Genomic DNA, 19,622 nt, shown 5'->3' with positions numbered 1-19,622 from the left:
GTTCTTATTTTTGCCTTTCTAATCTAAAAACTCAACAGACTGCCCACGATGGCCTTTTCAACATTTTTATTTTTCTCCTCCTTAAGAAAGCCTAATTTATTGTTGAGTACAATTCTACCTTGTTTTGTGTTATTACCAATATATCCCTTTTTGTTTTAAATTGCACTGTAGATATCCTTGAATATTTAAACCTCACCAAGGACAATATGGTGGAGAATCCATGGTAGGTTTTGTGACTTCTATCAGCCTAGATGAATAGATACAGTTTGAAAAAAGTCTCAGGGTTTATATAAATTGTTATTCTTGAGTTAATGAGACAAGGGTTTTGATCAATTAATACACACTTCTCAGCCTTTAAAGCAATGTGGGAAAGTCCTTAAAAGATTTCTGACAGAATTAGCTAAAACATTGTGTGTGTGTGTGTGTGTATGTACACATATGACAGAGACAATACATGTGGCACATGCATACATGTGTACCCATCCCTTAGTTTGGGTTGGAAGCCAGAATGAAAGTTGAAAATTAAAACTAATAGGCAAAGTCTCAAAAGTATGAATATTGTTTTCAGTTTGAATCTTAAAGAAGGGTTTGAGTGGTTCATATTCTATCTGAAATGGTTTGTTCATAAATAATGAATGTTAGAAAGGCAGAATGCCTAAAGTCCCTTTATATCCAAAGGAAATTTATGATCCCTTCAAATTTTTAAATCATTTCAGGCTGTGTAAAAAGAATACCTTTAGGTATTATTCTTGACCTAAGTTCTACTCTGGCAACTTGCTAGAATTGTATTCCATAGAAGACAGAGTTAATCTACCTCAGCACGATTGATATTTTGAACCAGTTAATTCTTTGTTATCAAGGACTATCATGTGAATTACCAGACAATTAACATGATTCCTGGCCTCTACCCATTAACTTTTAGAAACAAATCCCAATACGAGTTGTAAGAATCAAAAATGGTTCCAGACATTACCAAATGGCCCTTGGGAAAGAACAGGATAAAATCACCCCCACTTGAGAACTGCTGATTGAACAATAACTATGTAATGGGGCTGGGGGGAAACACAGGGGAGGGATTTTACTAAAGAAATCAGCCGCAATGTAGTTTCAATTTTAATTTGGTGTTGCCCATTGTAGAACACAACAGCAAATTTGGTCATTCCCGATCACAAGAAGTAAAGCGTATTTACTCTCCTTTGTGACTAAGTGTGATATCTGAAGCTAGGTCTTCAGAGGTCTTGCCATTTCAAAGGTGCTGTCTTGGAGTCTTGCCCTGACCACACCCTGTAAGGAAGCCAGTCTATATTTGTGGAAGGTGAGAGAGCATGTGAAAGAAAAACAAAGTGCTCAGCCAACAGCTGGAACATAGTGCCAGGCACTTGCATGAAGCCACCTTGGACTTTGCAGGAAATTCTCCCACTAATCAGCCTTGTGAGTGAACCACGGTGAAGCCAGCAGTGTGAACATCCGGTCAACATACAGAATCAAGGGAAATAAGTTCTTGTTCTTGATTTAAGCCTCTGTTTTGAACAGAGGACTTACTTGGTTTCTTGACATAGAGCCAAAGTATAATGCTTTCAAGAAACTCCTAGGTGAAATGTGGTGGATCAGATCCAGAGAAATGATTTAAAGTCAAGGTCATGAAGACACAGCTCCTAGAGTCCTCAGAGATTTCTTGAAGACACAGCTTTTAGTGTCCTCAGAGATTTCATACAGCTTCTTAAAAACACATGTGTAGATAAACTAACTTTTTAGAACCTCACTCAATTAAGGGAAAGTAAGTTTATACAGTATTAACAATTTACAAAGTATATAAAGGTAGAGGAGAGGCTATAGTTTTCTATTCTGTTTCAATGCAGAGTAAGACAATTTTGGCTATTATTGTGAAAAGACATAAAGCACAATTCCTTGGAACAAATAAAAATATATGCATTCAACAGATCATGATTGTGGAACTTTTGTATTGCTAACTTGTCAACTAGGCTATGCTGAAAAAATCTTCCCAGAACCTCTTTCCTTTTATAGTTCAGATTAGAATTTGACCAAAAGAGAAATTACAACAAGTGTTTAAAATTGAAGGGGAAGCTGCAGACTTTGAAGGTCTTCCTAGTTTGCAGTCATGAGAGATGGATGCAATGATGGATTCTGGTATGCCCAATATGTCCAGCTCAACCTTCCCAACCTGTGCCCAGTTCTTTGTTCCAACAGTTGGTCCTGCTGACCAGCAGAACCACTTGACACAGAAGCAGTGGCTTCCATGGCCTGGCTGCCACCTGGGCATCTGGATGTGCTTATTAACTTCCCAGATTTTCCTGTAAACTATCATTTGCTATCTTGTACCCACGTGTCAGTGCACACCCATGTGTTCCCAGGGACTTTTATGGCCAACTCTTCCTTTTGAAGTTCGCTCCAACTTCTTCACACTTGGGTAAGGTCTTCATATAATAAATTCTTTCCACTACGATACTCAGAGTGGTTATTTACTTTCCAACTGAATCCTAGGAAATAAGCTTATATATTTCAGAAGGAAGAAATGCTGAGGGTTTAATTTTGCACTGACATACCATTTTGAGGATCCTATGTTTGATTGCCTAGCATCAATTAACACTGGAAATGTCCTTCCATTAGCTTGCATATACAGTCTACTCCTTCTTTACCTAGTATGGAGATGCAGAGAGTGAGAGGACACATTAAAAATCACTCCTGCACTTACTTGTTTCAGTTATCAATCTAGGAGGTCTCAAGAGATATTTTTATATTGTGAAAATATGGCAGAAGGAATTAGTACACTGTCTATAGAGATAAAGATCTCATGAACTACACTGTTTTGAGGAATTGCAAGTAAGGGCATTTTTAAAAATTGAAAGTTGAGAAAAAATAGTACTTGACTTTTTGGTGAGACAAGAAAACGTTTATGACATTTGAAGAGAGATCTCAGAAATAATTTAAATAGGTTCCAGTGCCCATTGAAACTACCAAAATACCAAAAGAAAGATCTGTAGGCAAATGTAACCTTGACGGGTATAAATCAGTAAAGAATAAAACATTTTCTGTAAGACATATCAGAATGTGTGAAGGAGAAATTAATGTCACAAGCTCCAAGTTTGACAATATTGAGCATTGGAATTCTGAAAGTATTGTATCTGCAAAAAATTATGATGTTCATGGTGAATTCCATAACAGTTAGAAGGAATTTTGAAGTTATAAAAACGAGATTGCAAGACGGCAATTCTGAGTTGTAGATTTTTTTATGCTCAGTAAATCAAGTCAAACACAAGCTTCTGGTTTTTCACTTACCTTTGGCCCTAAATGGTTAACCTTTGGCTGAATTAGATGCCAGATCTATACTAGTGGTTCATCAACTCTAGGATACAACAGAAATCTTCTGGGGGCTTGCAGAAAATGTGCCATCTAGGCCTATACCCAGACATCCTGATTCAGTAGATGCTGAGTAGCATCAAGAAATTTCTCCTTGTTCTGAAATATTCCAGGCAATGCTGACCTAGAAAGTCCAGTAGCATAACTTAGGAAAGTTATCTGGACCCTGTAGAGTAAGTTCTGAATAACCAAATGAAAATATAAAAATGTTGTTTTCTAAGTATAAGAATACCATATAATGTCCAACATGCTGCTTTACTAAAGAAAATACTATTTGCTTTGTTCATCAGGAAAATGCATGGAGTTCATTATTTATGTGAGTGTGTGTGTGTGTGTGTGTGAGAGAGAGAGAGAGAGAGTGAGAGAGAGAGACAGAGACAGAGACAGAGAGACAGAGACAGAGACAGAGAGACAGAGACAGAGACAGAGAGAGAGAGATTGTGCATCCTGTACAATGTTCCTGGTGCTGTTGAAACCTGCCTCAGATGTGAAACCATGAGAGAGTCTAGTTTGCTAACAGGTCCAGGAAAATAGTTCCAGACTAAAGTAAATTATTTTCCCCACCGTGTATTGCTAATTCTAAATAAATGCATACAATTACTCATACAAATTTGGTGATGCTAAGGAACTCTGCATTTTCTTTCTAACAGTATATGCCAGAAAATTAAGACTAACTTTAGTTCCCTATGAAGAATTTACTTTTACCAAAAGGAAAAATGTTCAACATCCAAGTTTTAAAAGTGGCAGAGGAGTACACATTTTGTGCTTAAGGGTTTTACAACAATTCAGGTATGAAACAGGATATCAATCTTCCACACTTGGCATCTTGCTTACTTTCTGTGAGTGAAAATGGTATCGCATGAACAGGGATGACTATTTTCGAATGTTCTCCCTTGCATGCTTGCTTTGTAGACTTTTGTCTGTCTGAAATGCCTTCCCTATACTGTCTACACTAAATTAAATCCTGCTTTTGCCTGACACTCAATTCATACTCTACAACCTCAGGGACATTTCCCTGAACTATTTTGCCATCCCCATAACCTTAGCCCTGATTAGAAATTTCCTCCTACCTTGTCTCATCGCAGCTGGTACTTCCTTCCACCAATGCACTGTGACTCCAGCATAATTCATGAGTTCAGAAAGATTAAAAGCTTCATTCTATGTGTTTCTGTCTATTCCTGGGATTGAGCAAAAAGTAAAGGTTAAAAATTATCTGCTTAATAAGTGGATTTTTAAAATTGTGAATTATTAACCATAAAGTAAATCTTAGTGAAGCATAACGTTAGTGCCTGAGGGTGACATGTATACAGAAATCCAGAAGGTCTTTAGTTACAAGATGTGTACCTTTGTTTTAAAAAAAGCAAACCTATCACATACTCACAACTGCAAATGTACATCAGTGCACAGCTGGGAGGGGAGTGTGAGTTTAAGTGCTGAAAAGTTGCAGTGTAATTAGAATTGGTTTCCCTGTTACACTGTATAAGCCCCCCAGCAATCTGCCCTCAACACTCCTAGAAGGTAATGAAGTTTTGACCCTATTTTTTTGCTCCTTATAGGACTTAGTACAAAACTGAGCAAATACTGATCTTTCTATTTCCCTTGTTTTTATTAATATGAACAATCTAGCACTATTCTTTCAGGTAAGTGGACAAAGTATCCTAACCAAAATAAGAACACAAATAAGTATTTGATTTTCAAGGAAATGTCATAAAACATCAATGTCATAAAACATCAATCATTGACCAATTGATTTAAAATACAACTTCTTTCTTGTTTAATTAGTATTGCTTATTTGGGTTCAATTTTACATTTATCTTTGTTGTTCATGATAATTTTTAAAAAAAGTAAAATTTGCTTATTTGTTTTATATTCTTTTCTCCCATTGCAAGTTAAGCTGCACTATGCCAAGCAAACTGTGATTAAGGAAATAAGTTTTGCTTTTAATCAATTACATTTAAAAGTTGGCAAATGAAACTTGTGACTCTTTAAAATAATGACTAAATAAAGAAGAGGTAGCTTAATATTTAGCACAGTGAGACAATAATCGGAAGTAATAAAAAGAGACATCTTTAAATAGAAAAAAGTGGCAAACCTATATAATGCATACGGTTTATTCCAATAAACTCCAAAATTAATATCTCATAAAAGAGAGTGCAAATCATTGCACTTGAGTTAGTGCAATCAGATTGAACCTGCTATCTGCCTATAAAGCGATCATTACACAGACATTTATATACTCAGCAAACAAACGTTGTGCAAGTAGGAAGATGAACACACTTGGAAAGTGAAAACATGTACATCTTTCAAATGAAAAACTCTTATTTATTGAATCAAAAAAATCAAGAAGTCTTCAAATATGTCAAGTCCTACATTCACACAAAAATCCCTATATCACTTTATATCATTCCTAAAAATCAAGAAGCTTTGTGATTTTAAATATAGTAAAGTTTGAGATGTGAGTGAAAATGTATTTAATCTTTTCAGAAGTACAGTATATGTGACTTTTTTAAAAGGATTTAAGACATCTTAAATTCTGAGGCAGTCATGAACTAGTGTTGATATAAATTATTCCAAAAGTAGTCAGACATTGATGTGGAAGGAACTTCAGGATATTTTAAGGAGTATGCTGGGGTAATATGAATTTGGGATTTTGACTAAGCAAAGTGATTTATCAATTTATATAAAAGTTAAATCCTCATTTCCCTATGAAAGCAAATTTTCCTTTGTAGGAAAAGCAGTTAGGGTTAGAGTTCAGAATCCTTTTCTATTGATTTGCTGTCTTTATTCTTTCCAAATGTTTCTTTCTCAATGAGACCCACCCAAAGATCTATTTAAAAATTTAAATATCACACCTATACGTTTGATCCCCTTTACTTTGTTGTTTTTTTTTTTACTCTTTGCATAGTAGTTCTTCCTATTTTTTTTTTTAATATTTTCAGCTGCTTAATTTCTTTTTTTTAAAGATTTATTTATTTATTTATACAAGCACTGGGTACAGTCAGAAGTGCAGGAGGGTGAGAGAATTCACCAGAGCCAGAGTGGGGAGCAGAGCAGGCAGAGGGACCGAAGCACACTGCGGAGGGGAGCAGCGGGCAGCAGGAGAGGTCTGCGCGCCATGTGGGACCCTCCTCCCATGGTCGGGGAGCAGCCGGGGATCGAACTGGTGCTGCAGAGGCTGCGGGCAGCTTTGCAACCCAGCGCTCAACCACTGAGCCACCAGGGAGGCCCCAGTAGTTCTTCCTATTTAACTTGTATGTGATATTTATTGTTTTATCTCCCCAAGAGAGGATATTTTATCTCATATGTTCTGTGCTGTATTCCAAGCAACCAGAGCAACAGCTAGTAACAGTGAGCACAATAAATATTAGCTTCCTGTCAATGAATCTATATACTATCTAGAAAAAGTCAAAAAATGTGTTTTGGTAAAATCCACTTTACCAATGTATAAAAGATGAACTTGAATATTACTTGGCATCAATTCATGGTACCAATTTCAAGCAGTTTTAAAATTGTATTACAATATTCAGGATATTGATTCCAAATATATTTTGGCTAATATCAATATGCCCAAAACATCTGTGCATTGTCCTGTAGAAACTATTTCATTTGCGAATTTATAGACTTAGAGATGTGCATCTATAAGGAAGCCAGGTTCATTTAGAGTTAAAATTTTGAAGCTGAAAACTCTGCCTTCAATTTAAGATCAGCAACATTTTGAAAGAAACAATTGAGAAATATTTTCATTATACATTTGTACACACCCATTTTCTTGATGTCCTCATCCATCTGCATCACTGATCTTCTACCACTTATTCATCTATTTAAATTCAGCACCTGCTCTATATCTGTCTTGACAGGACAACATCATTGTTTCATCATACATAACACTGTAAGTAAATCAAGTACCTTTATGACAACATTTTTATTAAATTTCCCCATTTGCTTGCCTTCCTGAGTGGACAAGTGTGACCTTGCTTTTATTCTACTATTATAGTAATGGGGTTATCCTTCATCTAAGAATGACCCTGGCTTCCAGCAAACAGTCTTCTTCAACTACCCAGCATATTTTGGGAAAAGAACTTTCAAATCCACTTTGGAGTTTAGAGATGAATTGTCTCACCCTCTTAATACCACATCTGGCCACTTGGGCTCACAACTAAGAATGATGATGATTCCTCCCTCCTAATAGTAAAGTCCCCACACTATCCTAATGTAGCTTCACCATCTAGCATCCCCTGTTCCATCTGTAATCTGAATCCATACAACATACAGCAGCAAAGTTATTATACTCATTGACAGTACCCTTCCTGACAGTAGGACGGATAAGAAAACAGCAACAAAGCAAAATACAATATGGTGACTATTGTGGTTTTTGATTAATGGTGTAGCTCCAAGTTACATGAACTCTCATGCCAGTTTTGAACAAAAGAGCACACAAGACAAGTATGGGATGGGGCCTGGCGTATCATGCTCTGCCTGTCTTCGATGCCTCTGCAAAAATTCAGGTGATGGTCACCCTGCCAGACCAGAGTGATCACCTCCTAAATGACTTCCCTTTTCCAGATCTGTCTTATTCCTTTTCATCCTCCACAGTATTGAGAAAACTAGCTTCCAAAAATCTTTAAATCCCTTGCAGCTCCCCACTGCATATCAAAAAATCCAAACTCCTCAGAGTCCTATGATCCAGCCCTCACTTGTTCAGAGCACTCCTATCTTCACTGTCTCCCACCTCTTCCTGTGTGGCCCAAAGAAGATGTTCAGTGTGTGATTGTTCATGATCTTCCACTTGATTGAGAACTCTGTATGTCTGCTTTGTCCATCCAGTAACTAACATGGAACCCAGCTCATACAAGACACTAGTAAACAGACTCCAGATGGTCAATTAAGCATAATTTCCATTACAAATGACAGGAAAAAATGGTAAAAAATATGTCCATAGCAGCACTGGGAAGTAGAAGAAAGCAAACAGCAAATGAATACAAGCAGGATTTGAGGACGATCTAAACATTGGTACAATCCAATGTACCTGCGGAATCTGTGACCCAGTACATACTAGAAAGAAACCTATTATGACTTTTCATGACTTTTAGATTTTTAAAAAATCTCAGGATTTAACATTGATGAACAAATTAGCAAGCTGAAAGTTCAAGTAAAGCAATTCTCTCGGGATGCACAGAAAAAGATAACAGTGTTGGAACTATAAGGAAACTGTTCGGAAAAAGAAATGATGGATTCAGAAGTTTCTACCTAATAGGCATTCCAGTAAGTGGGAATGAAGAAAATGCAGGATTACAATAATTAAAGCATAAATAAAAGATAATTCATCTGAGCTGGAAAAAAATAGGATGCAACTCTGGTGTTTCAAAGGGCTATCAACCATCACACTGCAATGGTCTCAACTTTGAGAAAATTTAGCTTCACAGATAAAATTATAAAACATAATATAACAATACAAAAAAATTCCCTTTAACTTCAAAGAAAAGAAGTTACAGTGAGAATGTGGATGTATATCATCTGCAAACTTGTGTGCTAGAAGAAAGTGGAAAAATTTCTTCTTGGATTCTTAGATGAAATTATTCTGAACCTAGAATTCTTTGTCCAGCAAAATTATTGATCAAGGATCAGAATCCACAAAGACATCTCTGAAGCCAATGTCATGGAGTGTTTTGCATGTTTTCATCTATGAATTGTTATAGGGTTTTTTGGTGCGTGTATGACAATGTTTGTAATTTTGTGTATGTGTGATTTTTATGTAGGATGTGAGAGAGTGTTCTAGATTCATTCTTTTGCATGCAGCTGTCCAGTTTTCCCAACACCACTGACTGCCACTTTCTGATCTACATCTATACATCAGTACTTAAGAAGTGAACATTTTCCCTTCCTTGTTAAAGTTTTGTTTTTTTTTAAGGATTTATTTATTTATGCATACAAGAGCTGGGGTACAGGCCAGAGATGCGGGGTGGTGAGAGGAGTCACCAGAGACAGAGCGGGGAACAGAACAGTCAGATTGACTGAAATACACTGCTGAGGGGAACAGTTGGCGAGACAGGAGAGGTCTGCTGGGCCATGTGGGTTCTCCCTGGCCCACCGGGGATCCAACTAATGTTGCAGAGGCTGCGGTTTGCTTCATAGCGCAGTGCTTAACCTGTTAAAGTTTTGTCCAACTGGGCCTCCCTGGTGGCGCAGCAGGTTGAGCGCAGGGCTGTGAAGATGTCCACAGCCTCTGCAGTGCCGGTTTGATCCCCGCCGGCCACAGAGATACCCACATGGCACAGCCGACCTCTCCTGTCTCACCCACTGCTCCCCTCAGCAGTGTATTTCAGTCAGTCTGCCTGTTCTGTTCCCAGCTCTGTCTCTGGTGAATCCTCTCACCCTCCCGTGCATCTGGCCTGTACCCCAATTATTGTATAAATAAATAATAATAAATTATTTAAAGTTTTGTCCAACTGGGCAGCTGAAATGAGAATCCTGAATGCTCCATAAGGCAGAAGGGTGTTTTGTAATACTGGGTGAGCTACCAGGGGAAGCCTGGCAAGTTCAAACAAATCATATGATTGAGATAACTGTTGAAGGATTTTTAAAGTAACTTATTACTATTCACAGATTGTGCGGTGATACAGGCCATGCGTGGTACAAGTTCTGAGTAGCAGACATTATTTTTTTATTTGGTTTCCTCTTCACTTCTCGTTTTGTAATTGAGTTATCAGGTAAAGACAGGTACACGTAGCCTATTATACACTTGGGTTTTGTGCATTTTTATTTCATTATTTTATTTTATTGCATGAAATACTGAGCAGATTGAGAATAACATTGTGAGATCATAAGCATATCAGAAAAAAAAATTTAACTCTCACACACACAATTTATAGAAGGGTGTGGAAAGACATGTGATTCACTCACAGTTGAAGGACATTTTTTTAAGTGATTTTAATAAAATGTTCTATGGAATTTATCAATCAGATAGGGGCCCATGGAATTTAAAAAATAGGATAGATTGATAGTTATAGAACTGAAGGGCAATCAAACAATCATACACACACACACACTATTGTTCTGGCCAATACCAAAGACCTATGCCAAAAGACTGCCACCAAATTTTCCAGGAACGCATTGTTTCTTTAACTAAATTATAATAAGGGAAAAAATAAGATTCACCCTCTGATGTTCAATCTACAAGTCAAGTGGAATAACTCTGGTATCAGGACTAGGAAATGTGTATATCTAGGAAATCCACTAAGGCAATATTGCTTATCAACATGCACAGAGTTCCTAAATAAAATACTAACAAAGTTAGTCAATTTCCTCCAGTGTAGTAAGAAGGAGAGAGATGACACATAGTTGAGAAGTTGTAAATTGGTAAATCAAGTTGCAGATTGAATTTTCTCTCTAAGTTAGGAGGCACCATCAGCTTTTCCTGAGAGAAAAAGCTGGAAGAAATTAAAGGGATTTGGTAATTAAGGGAATGGAGTATTGAAATAATGGTGGCAGAGAGTGGGAGAGTGGTTTTAACCTGACAAATTGTTAGAACTGTTAGTGTTGAATGTTTATTTGAGATATGGTATCACTACCACTCTGGCAAGATTTTTGTTCAACAGAGCTTATCTGCTTGGTTACAGGGCACTAAGAGCTGTGGTCTTGCAGAAAGAAGCAACACAGATAAAAGGTCTAAAGAAATAGTAACTATTTAAGCTGGAAAGGTAAGAAGAACAGAGGAAATGAGGAAATAGGGCAATGAATGTTGCAACAGAATGGTCAGGGTGGGAATAGTTGAGAGGGAGATTATTACATATTGCTATTTTGGAATACTACGCAGCAATGTAAAAGCATGAAGTAGATATGTATGCACTAAAATGTAAAACTCCCCAATATATATAATTGATTGAAACCAAGAAGTGTGTGTGTGTGTGTGTGTGTGTGTGTGTTTTACCAAATGGTGCAGTTATAGGGAGACGGGCTTACAATTTTTATTTATTTTTATTTTAACTTACTATGATTTGAGAGTTTGTAACTAGCATGCATTTTAATTTTAAAATATATTTAAAAAATCTATTTGCATGTTAGAAAAGATGCTATGTATAAATGTGTCATGTAGAGATGCTGCTGTTAACATTTCTATTTGTTTTCATCCACTATTTTTTTGATGTGAATATCATTTTTTTACAAAGGGAATCATATTGTGCATCCTGTTTTTAATCAGCTTTTCCCACCTTTTCTGTAACATTAAATATTCCTCTAGTATCATTTTTAGTGGCTAAATAAAGCCTTGTTGTTAAATATTTATGCTTTATTCAGTTTTTATTTCTACCAAAAACACTTCCATAAAAATCTTGAAGCTATAATTTTGCAAACATCTATGACTATTTTCTTAGCATGAGTCCCCCAAAGTAAAAATGCTGGTTTAAAGGTTTTATGCAAAATTCTGAGGCATTCAATAGATATGGCCAAACTGCCTTCCAGAAAGATTTTAAAAATTTACACTCCTACTAACAGCATATGACAGTGCCTCTTCCCACACTTTTTTGGCCAACACTGAGACTATAATTTCTTAATCTAGCTTTTAGATTTTTAATATTGGGTCCCTAAAGCAAGATCTATCATGAGATTAAGGAGTTTTTCCTTCTAACTTTATATTAAATTATATTTCAAGCTCAAATAACATAGAGATAATAACCTATAAACAGTTGATTCTGTGGGTATAGAAATCAGGACAATATTTATGTACCTTTTATAAATTTTTGCTTCTTTGCCAATCAGTTACCTAGAAGATTGAGGATTGGGTTTTTAAGCTCTGTTTCTAACTGCCTCAGATGAGTAAAATTATTAAAATTTAAATATAAGTTTAAAAACTATGCATTGGACCTTTGTGCCATTGAAGAAGGTCAAGTTCAAGCCCCTTATTTAAAAAGACCTCTCCCTGAGAGATCACAAAAGGAAGGCTATTAACATTACATCTATCCCTTCTCTTTTCCTCTTTATTCATTTTAAAACAAGACTAATACTGACTGAAAGCTAAAATGGGAAAAAAAAAAAAAAAAAACCCAGACATGCCTTCTAGTATCTGGATACAGCATGAAAAAAAAAAAAAAATGAGGATTCTCTCACTATGATTATTAGCAGATATCTTTGATGACTTACCCAATTAATTAAAGCCTAGCTGTTTTGTTTTCTAAACAATACTGGAACCCATTCAGTAGTGCCAAGTTGGGCATTTTGTGTTTTTATTTTCAAACAAGAAATTCAGAGTTTGGTATGGCTGGAGTTTAGTTACTAAACATTTTGTTATTCCTATAAAATCAATGAAAAATTTTTAAGCAGGAATGCTATTTGAAATTACAAATACTTCAAAACCTTGAAATGCTTCTGAATGTTGAGGCTGTGAAATGATTCAAATTTTAAAGTGATTTCTTGTGGAAGGAAAGGAAAATAGTCGCTTAACATCACTAGAGTTGGACTATATACACACAAATAAAGTAATTATCCATTAAAATAAAGATGATGGTTGCAAATGATTTCATTTTATAGATACAGCCATGTTCTTGAAATTAATTCTAATGACAGTGTTAAGTTTTATTGTTCGTTCTCATATGAAAATTGCAAAAATGTTACTATGCTAAAAAATGAGTTGTTGAGGGAGATCAGAGGAGCAAAAACAATTGAAATCTCTGGTGTCTTTGCTGTTATCAAAGGAAATCAGCTCTTAAGACATCCAATACTTATAATTTCTTTAAAAGGCACATAGTTAAAGTAAAAAAAGAAAAGAAAAAACACAAGATACCACAGTAAAACAATGTTTTTCCTCTGTAGTTTCACCCAAAATCTTTTCAAACACGTCAAGTCTTGAATATTTCATTTGAAAAATCATTGCAAATCCTAAAGCTAACCTTTTATTTTATCTACTACTTCCCTGGCCACTGACCTATTTCTTTCTTTCATTGCCAATCTCCAATTATAAAGGGTTCACATGAACCAAGCCTGTTTCATTTATTCCCAGCACAATCTTTATTGTAATACAGCAGCCCTATCAAAACACTAAGTTGGTAGTTTCAGTTACCACATGAGAGTGATGCCATGTGACAAAGAAGGTGCGAGACCACATGGAAATTTACAACGGAGAAACTTGGTTACGAATTTCCTGGAACCCCCTCACCAACCACAAGATTATAAAAGAATCAAGGTGGAGACATGAAAGAGGAATTTGTGAAGGGGGCAACTTTAAAGAGACTGCTCTTGAATTCGACTTGCAAGGGGGCGGGGGAGATACTTACCCCTAACTGAACGAGGGCCTTTCATGAGACGCATGTTCCTTGCATGTTCCTTTCATGAGACGCATGTTCCTTGTTCCTTGCAGCTGGGGAACACAGAGGACCTTTGCATTTGCTTAACTCCTTCATGACACACGAGCTGGGGCAACACAGTGGCACAGCTATTGCTGTCTGGAGGTCGTGGCTCTTCCCACTGATAACCAGGTAAAGGCCGTTACATCCCTGAGCAATTGAGTCAGATTAATTTAAAATTCTTCCTAAGAGGACTCCAGAGAGAGTCTGTGTGGAGCAGACTGTCAAGAGAACCAGAGGTTGGGGGTGTTGCCCAAGGAGAAGCTACCACATCAAGGCAGTTTCACTCAGAGGCCCAGCAGAGGAAATGCTGAAGAACTTACTGAAGAGTGTGAGAGAAAGTGTCAGTTGTGAAAGTCTGCCAAGCACAGAGGGGCGTCATCATGTAAAATGGTGCCAGCTGAGCAGGTTTCCTGTCTTTCTCTCCTTCTTCCTCTCTGCTTCAACCCCTGATGTTTCATGAAATGCAACGGGCAAGCTGGAGGGGAAAGAACAGGGCAAGAAAGAAGAGTTCACTCTAAATCCAGTTGGCTTCCTGTCAGGACTGGATCCTTGTGACTGAAAGTGCACAGAGCATGTTAGAACAGAGATGCTCCAGGTTGCTCACCAGGAACAATGAAAAATGGCCTTCAACAGCACCTGGAAAACAAACATAAATTGTTTATGGAAATTTCTCCCTCACATCCTAAACGCTCCATTGCTCTTTTGAAACTACTTTTTCAAAACCTGTCAATAATTGTTAAAAGGCAGTGTAAATACAGTAGGAAAACGAATCAACTTGGAATTATAAGATTTGAAGTGGAATTCTGCGTTCACAGCTAAATAGTTGAATGGCCTTGGCTAAGTCATTTAACCTCATGGAACCTCATTTCCTTATTTTTTTTCCCAACCAAATTCTTAGAATAGTTAATCCCTAAATTCTGTCTTCATGTTCTTCATCTGGATTTGAGTTCTCCAGAAACAGACCCTGAGACAAGGATATTAACGCACCGTGGGAGGTAACCTCAGGAGACTTCATTGAGAGGTAGGAAAGGAAGACAGGAAAGGAAGCTAATAAAGAGTGTGCTGTCACCACAGTGGGCGACAGGCTTTCAACCCAGTGAGGACCCCAGGAAGGCAATGTAGACTGTACTGTCAAGTAAAAATAGCTGCGATGCCAAGCTGGTAATTTCTCATTGTCTAGCAACCACAATAAAATAGGTGAAAACAAACAGGTGAGATTAGTTTTAATTATTCATTCAACCTATTAAATCTGAAATATTACATATAACATGCAAATATTATTGAGATACTGAAATTTTTTTGGACTTAGTCTTTGAAATCAAGTGGCCAATTCCATTTGGACACTAAACTTTCATCTTGATATGTCCTTAAAGTTCATAATATTTCCAGTTGCAAAAGTAGATTCATATAGCCAAGTTTTTCCAGATTTAAAAGTTTTCCAGCAGCTGAAATGAGTATCATTTTTTAATTTAATTAAAATCAAATCAAATTGAAAAGTCACTTCCTCTGCCACACTAGCCACATCCTATCTGTTCCACAGCCACATGTGGCTATTGTATTGGAGAGCACAGATGTAGGACATGACTCAGAGTTATTCCGCCTAAGGGACAAAGAAGCTGGGACATTTATCCACCTCGTGAGCCATCATTGGTTAATGGCTGTTTCTGAGGCCGTTGACAGCTGTGCTCACGACTGAGCTTGCTACCACCAGAACAAAGCTTCTTGCAAAGTGATGCAGGTGTTCACAGTAAGAAGCCTTCTGCACATAAGGATGAATGCCAAGGGGATGTGGGCCGAGTGCTGGCGGTGTCTGCCACACCACATGACCTCCATTTTGTCATACATTGTCATTTTGATCAAGTCTCTTCTAGATCATTCAGGAAGATATGGCAAATCAGGTTTTTGTTTAAAATATCTGTCACAATCAACTCTTTTCCTTCCATTGCTGCTGTGGCTACCATGCGCCAGAGGCCCTGCCTTACCTAGCATGGCTTGTCACATTTGCAGCAGTTCCAGTATGGTGTGTGGTTCAGGCTTGAGGGTTGGTGCTGCGTATGGCAGGTGGGGGGAAGGCGGGACTATGGTATTTATTAGGTACATATTCTCGCCCTGGTCTCTAGAACTATAAAGGGGCCAGGCAGGTCTGGGATGATAGGAGCAAAATCAAAATCAAGATAAAGGCTGCCATTGTCAGCCGTCCCACAGGCCCCCACCCATGTACGTTTCAAGTGTCTCCTTCCATGTCCCCAACTCCCTGGTATCACTCCACAGCTGAGAAGCCAGCACGGCTTCCCATGTCAGTCTGCTCCATGTGCCTTCTCCAAGTCTCCTTCTTGCCTCTTTCCTTCCTTCTCCGAGTTTCTCTAGCTTTTCCTTGCTGCTCAGCTCCATCCTTCCTTGGGTGCAGCAGGGAATCTGGAAACTCCCCTTTCCCTGGGGACCACCCTGTTACAGAACCAAACCTGATTTGAGGTAGAAATAATATTCAACTTAATGCTCTAGGACTTGGCATTTAAATAACCCTACACCTGGTTGAGTGAAGAAATTGGTCATGAGAACCTTCCATCCATGCAACCCATTCAAACTTGTGATATAAGTTGAGTGTCTGATTTTCTGGTATCTTCCTCTGAGCCCCAGCCTTGGCCATGTCTCTACTTCGTAATCCGAGGCAGGAAGCAGTCTAGTCAGCTGACTTCCTCGGTGAGTGTGCCCCTCCTGCTCGCCCCTTGGAACTCTAGATATCTAATGGCTGCCCCCTATCTCCCCATTCTTCCTTGCCTCTTGGTCCCTGTTACTCAATATTTTCTGGGTTTTTGTGAGGCTAAACCTCTGGACACCATGTTCTGCCTGCCAGAAGGAACCTCTTCTCATCCTCTACCTCTAGCCTATGCCACCTAACTGGCTGGATCTTATTCCCAGGTCCTTGCGTCAGTCACTCTAGTTAACCAGGTCACGTAATATCGCAGTTTCACAATAGGATAGTATCTACCTTCAGGCCACAAGTAATATATACAAATCACTATCATCACTTATTTTTTTCATAGCCTGCATTAGGAAGTCAATTTTGTTTCTTAAAACCCTATACTTGACATGTCAAAATTTGCTCAGGAAAATTTTAAAGTGTCCCAGAAGGAGTCAAATGCCAGGGAGACAAAAGCAGCACAAGTCAATGTTCCTGAATTCAAGCAGTTTTCAATCAAATTTGAGAGGGTAAGATTCAAGTGAATGACAGTTAACTGAGAATGAGTGGAGACTGACAAACTTCATCTGAAAAGGGCCCAAAAGTAAATATATTAGTCACTGTGAGCAATATGTGCCTTGTTGCAACTGCTTAACTGTCATTGCAGCATGAAAACAGCTACAGAGAATACATAAGAAATGGGCGTGGCTGTGTTCCAATAAAACTTTATCGGATCCTCAAGGGGTCGCTGAAATTTGAATTTCGTATTGTCTTCCTGTACATGAAATTTTATTCTTCATTTGATTTTTTCCAACCATTTAAAACTATAAACACTATTCTTAGCTTGCAGACCATTCAAGAACAGGCAGTGGGCAGGATGTGTTGAGTTGTCATAATTTCCCAAACCATAGCGCAAAATATAATTAAGTACTTAGTTGGGTGGTTCAGACCCAATTATAAAGAAGTTTAACTAAGAGAATCACTGAGAGTCCTTTATAGAGAAACCAAAATTTAAACTGATCCTTGGAAGGGGTAAAATAATTTGGATGATGAAAGGAAGAAAGGATATAGTTCCAACCAGCAACGGCATAATCTGAGAGGAATGAGTTGAGTGTGGCCACAATGAAGAGCACTGAAGGTCTTTATCATCCACTAACCACGTGGTACCTGCAATCTTGGCCATAACGTTAAATACATAAACTGCAAACATTGCTTCTGTTCTATCCTTGCAGAGTTGCTTTTAGAAACCCATTGTACCTTTTTCTAGCTTCCACAACTCTAAAACTCTGCTTTAAATTTCTCTTCTTTATACTTCTGTGATCTCTATTCTGAATAATTTCCACGGTTTTATTTTCTAGTATTGAATTCTTGTCCTCAGGGCTCTCTACGGTGTTGCATTTCCATTGAGGTTCTACCACCAATGGCTCTAGGTTATTTCTAGAACCCGGTATTTAAAAATCTTTTCTAGTTTCATGCTGACCTCTACTTGGGGTACAATACTATGCCTTCATTTAAACATTTTTTAAAAATGTTTTTTAAAACACTAAGTACTTTATATTTTAGGTTGCTTTTTTTCTTCTAGGTTCTTTGGCTGCTCATTTTCTTGTGGCTCATGATGGTTTGTTCCTCTGGAAAGTTTATAATTTTGATACTGAATTACCATTCATTGACGTGTTTACCTGTGAAACCTTACATCTTCTCAGGCCCCTGCCTTCGGGCCACACACCTCATATTCCACCGATCATTGCTTTCTGCTCTGTCACTGGGAGTTTCCCTTCCACTTGAGTTTACCTCTATATACCTCATTAATATTGAAAAATTATATTTTACCCATCATTTCTGTACTTGGAGGCCAAAGGATGCCTTACCGTGCACTTCCATCTGATGGGTTCTCAGAAAAGCAAACAACCCTAAAAGTGGTTTTGCACATGCCCCTGCTCAGCCCATGGCGGTGTAATCCATCCACTAGCAGTTTGTGCATAAATTTCTTAGCTTCTCTCCCATGTGAGCAGTAGAAACTTGGATTCCACCGCTACAAAATGTATAGACTTGAATTTGGTATCTTAAGAGTGATTATTTTCCCACCCATGGCCCCTCACCTAAGGCTTCCTTGACCCCTGCCTGGGTTGGCTGCTGGCTCCCAAGTTTCCAGTTCTTCACCTGGCGGTAGCCTGAAACTTCAAATCTTATCCCAGCAATGGGATCACCCCCTGCCTTCGGGCCAAGAGGTTTATCTCTCCGCTGATCATTACTTTCTGCTGTGTCACTGGGAGCTTCCCTTCCATTTGAGTTTACCTCTCTAGCTCACCAAGTTTGAAAATTGTATTTTATCCATCATTTCTGTAGCTAGAGGGCAAAAGATATCTTACCATGTACTTCCATCTGACAGATTCTCAGAAAAGTCAGTGGTTTTTATTTTTAAGATGAGGTGATAAAAGCATCTGAGGACAAAAATGAATGAAGATATGAAATATGAACAGGAGTATAAAGATTCTAAAATGAAAAATGAGATCCAGAGATACAGAGGATTAAGTTTTTTACGTATATATATATTTTGTTATTAATTCTTTATTTTGAAATAATTTTATATTGACAGAAGATTTGCAAAGATAAGACAGAGCTGCTTTCTACACCTTTCACTCAGCGGTCTCATCACCAAAACCACGCTACAACGATCACAAGTAGCAATTAACATTGCACGGTATTAACTGAATTACAGACTTTCTTCAGTTATTACCCATTTTTCACTAATTTCCTTTTTTTTTTTTTCTATTCCAAAGTCCAAGCCAGGATTCCACGTCGTACTTAGTCGTGTCTCCAACTCCTCCAATGGGTGGGAGCTCCTCAGTTGATGTTTAATGAGTACAGGTCGGGTATTTTGTGAAATGTTCCTCTATTAGCACTTGTTTGGTGGGTTCTCAGGACCACAATGAGTTATGCATTAAAGAGCAACAGCACAACAGAAAGTGCCTTTCTCAGTGGCCCACATTTACTTTGTATTCTCCGGGATACAAGTTCTTTGGGGTCCTGTTAACTTAATCACTTGTATAAGGTGCTATCTACTGTTTTTAATGACCCAAAAATACTTTTGCCCCCCTTTTAAAACAACAAATATTGTGGAGCAATACTTTGAAGATAGACCAGTATTCATTTTTCCCTCACACTTCCACTCACTAATTTTTGCATTGATAGGTGGATACTACCTACAGCAATTTTTACTAATGTTC

At 37.8% G+C, this 19,622-nt stretch overlaps 1 long non-coding RNA gene across 2 annotated transcripts in view; it reads right to left on the bottom strand.

Moving 5' to 3' along the window:
- The window catches only part of LOC119257157 (uncharacterized), a 51,924-nt gene extending 44,746 nt beyond the window's left edge, over positions 1-7,178 (bottom strand). For both annotated transcript variants that reach the window (XR_008550303.1, XR_005127971.2), the window contains exons 1-2: positions 7,140-7,178; positions 4,449-4,556 (exon numbers count right to left, since the gene is read on the bottom strand). This is a non-coding gene — a long non-coding RNA (uncharacterized LOC119257157). The remainder of the gene's footprint in view (positions 1-4,448; positions 4,557-7,139) is intronic.
- Positions 7,179-19,622: the final 12,444 nt, after the last annotated feature.

This window comes from Talpa occidentalis, unplaced genomic scaffold (genome assembly GCF_014898055.3).
Source record: "Talpa occidentalis isolate TD23 unplaced genomic scaffold, MPIMG_talOcc4v2.1 talOcc4.10, whole genome shotgun sequence".
Lineage (NCBI taxonomy): Eukaryota > Metazoa > Chordata > Mammalia > Eulipotyphla > Talpidae > Talpa > Talpa occidentalis.
Note: the sequence above shows the minus strand (reverse complement) of the source record. Positions and strands in the feature narration are given on the sequence as shown.